The 7,500-nt window shown below is 41.7% G+C and overlaps 1 protein-coding gene across 7 annotated transcripts in view; it reads left to right on the forward strand.

Moving 5' to 3' along the window:
- The window catches only part of LOC135093066 (uncharacterized), a 182,083-nt gene that overhangs the window by 169,975 nt on the left and 4,608 nt on the right, over positions 1-7,500 (forward strand). For 3 of the 7 annotated variants that reach the window (XR_010263306.1, XM_063991980.1, XM_063992285.1), the window contains one exon: positions 9-126. The exons of 3 other annotated variants lie outside the window; for them this stretch is intronic. The gene's annotated coding sequence lies outside the window, so the exon portion shown is untranslated. Of the gene's footprint in view, positions 1-8; positions 127-594; positions 1,444-7,500 lie in introns of those variants that run through there. One more of the 7 variants, XM_063992195.1, reaches the window with a different exon arrangement.

A 7,500-nucleotide genomic window follows, 5' to 3' on the forward strand; every position in this document is an offset into this window, starting at 1 on the left:
TATTCCAGACCCCTGCAAGTGAACACATGGATTTGCGGAAGGAAGGAAGGAAGGAAGGAAGGAAGGGACACAAAGTATTGGGCGATCATGACGCACGTATGAGGGACAAAGGGATGGATACAGAAGGTGCCAACAACCTCTCGTAGAATTGTGGTTAAAGAATAAAAAGAAGATTTACTATAAACTATTGTGTATGACAGTGGAATGTATGTATCATGTCCGAGTGCATGCTGGAGGGAGAAATACGAGAGGAGGAGGAGGTGGAGGGGGAGAGGGAGAAAGAAGAAGAAAAGGAGGAGTGGCAGCCCTTGATGAGAAGACCTTGGCGAGGCACGAAGCAATTAGGCGTCGCGAGAAGTGTGGATGTGTGTCTTCATTAACGTGCGATGGAGATGACTGTGTGTGTGTGTGTGTGTGTGTGTGTGTGTGTGTGTGTGTGTGTGTGTGTGTGTGTGTGTGTGTGTGTGTGTGTGTGTGATATGTATGAGTTTCCTGTATACTGCTGCATTCCATCGAGATAAAAGACACAAATACTGACAGATGACATTTACTCGACTACTTTTTTTAACTCGTATCGTAATAACATCTCCGCAGCAACGCCTCCCTGAAGGACACAGCAATGGTGGGACTCTGAGGCGAGGACGTCCTTAGGTGGAGCGAAACAGAGCAGTCACCGCCACATCTGACCACGTTTTGTAGCGGCGTGTGAACTGCAGTCACCCCACGAATCACTCAGCTGGGCAATAACTACAATTTGTTTTTTTCTTACACGCCTGAGGGAATCCAGCCAAGGGCGCAGAGAATAGGGTGAGGGAAAATGCCTGCCTGTTTGCATTCCCCTGAAAGTAATTACACATAATAAATAAATAAGCAAAGAATGGATGTACAAAATGTTGCCCACCAAGGAAAAGATGAAAATAAATGACGAAATAAATCAATAAGCGAACAACAGAAGTACGTACAAAAGGTTGCCGTCCAAGAAAAATAAATAAGTAAACAACATAAAACAGACAAATAAACAAAGAATAGATATACGAAATATTACCCTCCAGGAAAGGATAAATAAATAACATAAGATAAATGAGTAAATCAAGAAGGGATGTACAAAATGTTACCGTCTATAACAAGATAAATAACAGAATAAATAAAAAAAAAAGAAATGTAGAAAAATTTACAAGATAAATCAATGAACAAGGAACAGATTTACAAAATACCCATCAACGCTACTAGTGTTTACAGCGCCATAACCACGGAGTCCATCAATCAATCAGTCAGTCAATCATAAGAATGTTCACTCTTTTCTTACGCTGCGTCTAAAGTTTAAGCATAAAGTAAAAAGAGTGTGTACATTTTTATGGTAATGGAGACCCCCAGTAGTGAGGAGTTGTACTTTGAATCACAATGAATATAATAAAGAAAACATTAAGGAAAGAAAAAAAAAAAGGAAGAGGAAGAAAACATCATAGAAATTTTTATGATAATGGAGATCCTGTTAGTGAAGAAATGTTCTTTGAATCATAATAAATAAGAAAAAAACACGAAAAAAAAAACAGAAAAGACAAGAATAACATTACCATAGGAAATAAAAGGAAATAAATTACTCACATAATTTTGAAGGTTAATGCGCACCTGTTAATTAGAACACGAATCCAGCTTACCTGTGACGTGAAATAAAGAGTGAGAAGAGTTAAGTAAAAGCCACAATTACGTAATTCATCAGTACTGGAAGGAAGGTATGAAAGAGAGAGAGAGAGAGAGAGAGAGAGAGAGAGAGAGAGAGAGAGAGAGAGAGAGAGAGAGAGAGAGAGGAAGAGAAGAAATGAGAGGAGGAAAGAGAGGGAGGGGCATGGAGGAAAGAAGGGTAGAGTTAACTTCATTGTTATTTGTTTATTTTTATCATGAGAAGAATGCCGTTATGTTCAGCTTTCAAGGTCATCAGTGAATGTGTGTGTGTGTGTGTGTGTGTGTGTGTGTGTGTGTGTGTGTGTGTGTGTGTGTGTGTGTGTGTGTGTGTGTGTGTGTGTGTGTGTCCCTGTCCACCATCCCATTCCTTCAACAAGGGTAGGGAGTAACGGCAGCGTTGAGTGATAGGTAACATCCCCTCCCTCTTCCCCTTCCCTCCATCTCTCATCATCTGCCACCCTCTCCCCAAGGCTGCTGAGGGTCATTTGTCGCCGCTCTGATTATCTCACGCCTCCAGCCGGAAGTGTCTTGGCTGAAACGTCTCTGAGTTTTGTTATTTCCTGAATGAGAGGAGGAGGAGGAGGTGGTGGTGGTGGTGGAGAGAGAGAGAGAGAGAGAGAGAGAGAGAGAGAGAGAGAGAGAGAGAGAGAGAGAGAGACACTGAAAAGCATAGGAAGTGAAACACACACACACACACACACACACACACACACACACACACACACACACACACACACACACACACACACACACACACACACACACACACACACACACACACACACACACACACACACACACACACACACAACCGATAAACACACACACACACAAATAGCCAGAAAGATACACAGATACACAGACAAACATGGAGAGACAAAAGATGGAAAGCAAACAGACAGATAGACAAACAGACGGACAGACAGACAAAACAGGTGAGGTTCGTGGTCAAACAAGCGCACTTTCACGAAAACAATGATATTTGTCCGCGATTTTTTTTTCTGGTCCCGCAAATGTCTGGCGTGCTAATGGCTTCCCCTCCCCGCGACGCCTCACCTTCGGCCGGCCCTCAGGAGTCGGTCAAGCCTCACTGGAGCCTTGCCGCCGCCTGCCCATTAGTGGCGTCCGGCTCCTTGCCTTTAAAATCACCTGCTTACTCTTTGTTGATTCATCATTAACGTTAGAATTCAGAATCAAGGAGAATTGTTTCAGTGATCGATTTTTTTCTCTATCTCTCTCAAATTCCTCAGTGCGGTGTACCCTCGAGGCCGTGATAATATGTAGTAATGATATTAATAACAGTAATGCTAATAATAGTAATAGTAGTACTAATAATAATAGTAATGATAATAATGATAATGATAATAATAATAATAATAATAATAATAATAATAATAATAATAATAATAATAATAATAATAATAATAATAAAAAGATAAAGATGAAGGAGAAGAAAGAGAAAGAGGAGAAAAAGAAGACGAAGGAGAGAAAAAGATGATGATGATAAAGATAAAGAATAATAAGAAAAAGAACAACAACAATAACAACAGCAACAACAACAACAACAACAACAACAACAACAACAATAAAACGAAGACAGAGAAGGAAAACAAAGAGCACACTCCATTTCCGGTGTGCAGCTAAAACACATGCAGGTGACAACGACTCAGATTATCCTGCAAGATAAATCACTTGCTTGAAGTGTAGTGGTCGGTTGGTCTTGGTGCGCAGCGCTTGTCACTGCAGTGCCAGCGTGCATGGCGACCCTGAGACGACCATGGCTGCGCCGCGGCAACCCTTGAAAGGCGGTAGACAACGCATGCACCAGCCAATTATGTTCCCACCTTATTAACGTAGCAATTAAGTCCGGACACTCACAAGTTACCGCAGACCACAGGAAGACACTAACAAGGGCGGGGAGGAGTGCATAAGTAACATGAGAAAGTAAAGGAAACTGCAAGAATCTGTCAGGACTACACGTGGCAGTCTGTGCATAAGACAACCCACCTTTATCAACCTGCCATTCCCATCCTTAAATATGTCTAATTTTTCTGCACTAACTTAAGATGTACATCCATGCAGTATCGTCAAACAGTCGTGGTCTGCATCAAAGTAATCTTCTACTCCGTGGCGTGGCCTGGGACGCGTGGCGGATAGAAGAAATGCGAGTTTCACCCAACTCAGTACAACATACCAAGCATCATTAGATCCATCTCGTACTTCGTCATAAAATAAGATGCGACTGTGTTGACTGAGTGCATTATATGATGTAAAGTCTCTTGATAACTTAAAGTATCATTCTTAACTTCATAAGAGACTCTAATGACACCTGGAACGCAAGTAGATCGCTGGTGTGGTAATGATAGATTTCAAAGGACCTTCTGCAGACCAAACTTCATTAGATCACCTCTTCCTTCGTCATGAAAAATATACAATTGTGTTGAATGAATAATTAGATGATTTACTGTACATTGGTAACGAAAAGTATCATCCCTGACTTGATGAGATAATGACACCTGGAATACAAATAAATCAGTGGTGTGGTAATGACGGAACCGAAGGGCAAGTGGCGTTGTCTGAGCACACTGGGCCGCCTCATCACAGTGTACTCGAGGGAGAGTCGCGGTCGTGCAGGTGGTGAAGGTGATGCCTCTCCGCCACCTGGTGTGTGATGACTTTCTCTCAACCTACACTCATTTGTCATCTGAAGAGGACACACACACACACACACACACACACACACACACACACACACACACACACACACACACACACACACACACACACACACACAAAACATCACATCCTTCAATGCTTCGACAAATTAATTACAAAGCTGTTTTAAGGTATCTCTCGAAAATTACGTTATTGGTGTACAAAATGAAAAAGGAGATACAGAATACGTTCTTTACTGCATATTATAACGAATGTATCTATGATTAACTGAGAATGTCAAGTAAGTGATGTAGTTGTCAGCAAACTTAAATAGAATTCTTTTTTTTTCTTTTTTTCATGCTAAAGCGGAAATTATCTGTATATTTATTTATTTCATGCAAGGCCAAGGACAACAAAGCTAAAAACAAAAAATCACACAGAGGTTGCCAGTTGTTTAAGAAGGCAGTCTGAATGAAATTAAGTTGGAAGAAAAAAATGAATGTCACAATTGCGGTAGGCGTGTGTCTCTAACAATTTTCACGGATAAGTTGGAATGTAAGCTGGGGTTGTTCACGATATGTAGCCCTTTGTTGTGCCAGTCACCCTCTCTTATCTGGCCTCACTGAATTTTATTTATCACTACCTACCATGAACGCAAACAATTCGGTAACCTTCCCTTCCCTCACGTCTCGTCTCCTTATCTCGACCTTCCTTCACCCACACTTAACTCAGCCCTTGCTCTCTCCTACACTCTAAAAATAGTTTCTACTACACACATTCTTTTCCTTGTCATGACTAATTTTATGTTATTTTTATTAGATTTGTTCACGCTCAGTTAAACTATCAAGTGCATTTAAGTACATAAGAACATAAGGGAAGCTGCAAGAATTAGTCGGGCCTTCACGTGGCAGTCCCTCATTTATAAGCGCACGGATGTTCTATAAATGCAGCTGTGTTGAAGAGAAATATAAAACCACACCCTGTTCATCTCGGCAGTCTCCCTGTTTTCTCTTCTCAGTGGTGTTGCAGTGGTGTCATGTTTTACTTTGCCGAAATGGTGATCAAGTACCGCGCTCCAAGGCAGAGACAAAAAAAAAAAAAAAAATACGTGTTTGAATCTTTACCAACACAACTCCTTTCATTAATTCCTGGTTCTTATTAGGAGGGGCATTATGAAGTGGATTTCTTTATATTTTTATTGTTCATTTTCCCTTGGTAGCTCCTCGTAACCTAACACATGAAAAGAAATCCACGTGTCACAGCAAGACATCGCCACATCATTCACCTTTGGAACTCAATTGGCCTCCGTATTGGAAATCTTCCTCTTTCACTTTCTGAAACCGGCAGCTTAGTAGGCCCTTCTTACCTTTTCCTGCCCTTGACCGACCTCCCTCATTCATATAAACCGCCGCATTCCACCGACAGAAGTATGATAACGATCCGCAAACAATTTTCCAGATCGCGTAGAAAGGCTGAGACATTAACCTCCCCTGTATTTAGCGCTGTCAGTTCATAGTTCACTGTGCCATACTGCTCTGTAACCACACACCACATCATTGACTGCTACCATCGCAGGAAACACCTCATAGACAGTAAGCACCGAGGCACCTCAAGCACGCCACACGCCACCACTCACATTCCTGCTACACGTGCGGCATTTCATCAGCACGAGCAAAAATGTTTCAGTCTTACTATAGTTCTTTCAAGATCTTTGGGAGCAACGAGCTATCCGCCAACCATCGCCTTTGTGAGAACGTGAAGTGGGACCAAAACATTACATGCCAGAAGTGGAGTAGGTGTGTGTGTATTTCAGCCACCTAGAGAGAGAGAGAGAATAAGGAAACAGGAAGCCAAGATGATGAGTACATATGGGGGTGGCTTTCATCATCATTGCGAAACCTGATGGATGGCATGACAACCTCCACCAACGACGTGTGTCCAGCGCTGAGGCCCACCACTCATAAACCTCCATGGTCACGCCACACGTCATAGGACCGCATTCCCTAACGTCTTGGCTATCTTCATGTTGACTACTTTTGAGAGACTATAGTGGAAGTTATGTGGTTTTCAAGAGTACTTTTATTTTCTTGTTAGTTTAATGGATTCTACACCACCAATGGAAAAATCATCGTGAGAACCCAGTTATTCATCTCTACAGCCTGTAAATAGTCTTAATGAGTTCCTGGGGTGTTCAAGAAGGCTGGCCAGAGTGAGGGTCAAGGGGCAGAGGGCTACGAACCAGGTGATGTAGCTATTTGGCCACAGTCTGTATAGATGTTCCTTGTGGCCTGGCAGGTATTGAAGAGTATAATGAAACTCCTACTACCCAAAGACTGGAGTACTGCAGTGCCCAGTAGTATGCAAGAATAATTTTGTGTGTGGCTTTTGGAAGTGTTGGGAAGAAATATTAGTACTAGATTTCTCGTCATATTTTCACGTGCTCCCAGACGTAGTAATAATAAAATCAGCAGTAGTACAGTTGAATGTGTAGGGTTGTAGAGAGAGAGAGAGAGAGAGAGAGAGGAGAGAGAGAGAGAGAGAGAGAGAGAGAGAGAGGAGAGAGAGAGAGGAGAGAGAGAGAGAGAGAGCTAATCCAACTGTCGTGTAGAGTATAAAGTGCTGATTGAAGGACAGGTGAAACAATTAATGAGAGCAAGACTCCACACACTAAGGAGTTACTCGCCCCACAGCACACATTCAACAGTATTAATTGGCACAGCTGCACGAGGAGTCTTGAAAAGCATCCGTCAGGCAGGGAGGAGCCCGGCAGACTGAATGAATGACTGAATGAATGCTCTCTTGATGGCGCTTCACTCCACAAACCAGATGAAGTTGTTATTAGTTTATTATTATTTTTTTTTTTATTTTTACTTTTTAGAATATACGTGTATCTGACAACTTTCCCCATCAGAATCAACTTTCACGCTTTGTGCCATTTTCCTTTCTTACAGTCTGTCTTTTTTTTCGTCATTGTTCAACGTAGTTACTCTTAAGTATACTTTTTATGAATACGAGCTCTGTCTGTCTCTGTCTCATTCGTTCTGTATCTCCTTTCTCTCTGTTTCCTTCCTCTGTCATTACCTCTACTTTTCTTCGCGTGTTATGATCCATGAATGTACTTTGGATATATATATATATATATATATATATATATATATATAT

This window comes from Scylla paramamosain, chromosome 1, assembly GCF_035594125.1.
Source record: "Scylla paramamosain isolate STU-SP2022 chromosome 1, ASM3559412v1, whole genome shotgun sequence".
NCBI classification, from domain to species: Eukaryota; Metazoa; Arthropoda; class Malacostraca; order Decapoda; family Portunidae; genus Scylla; species Scylla paramamosain.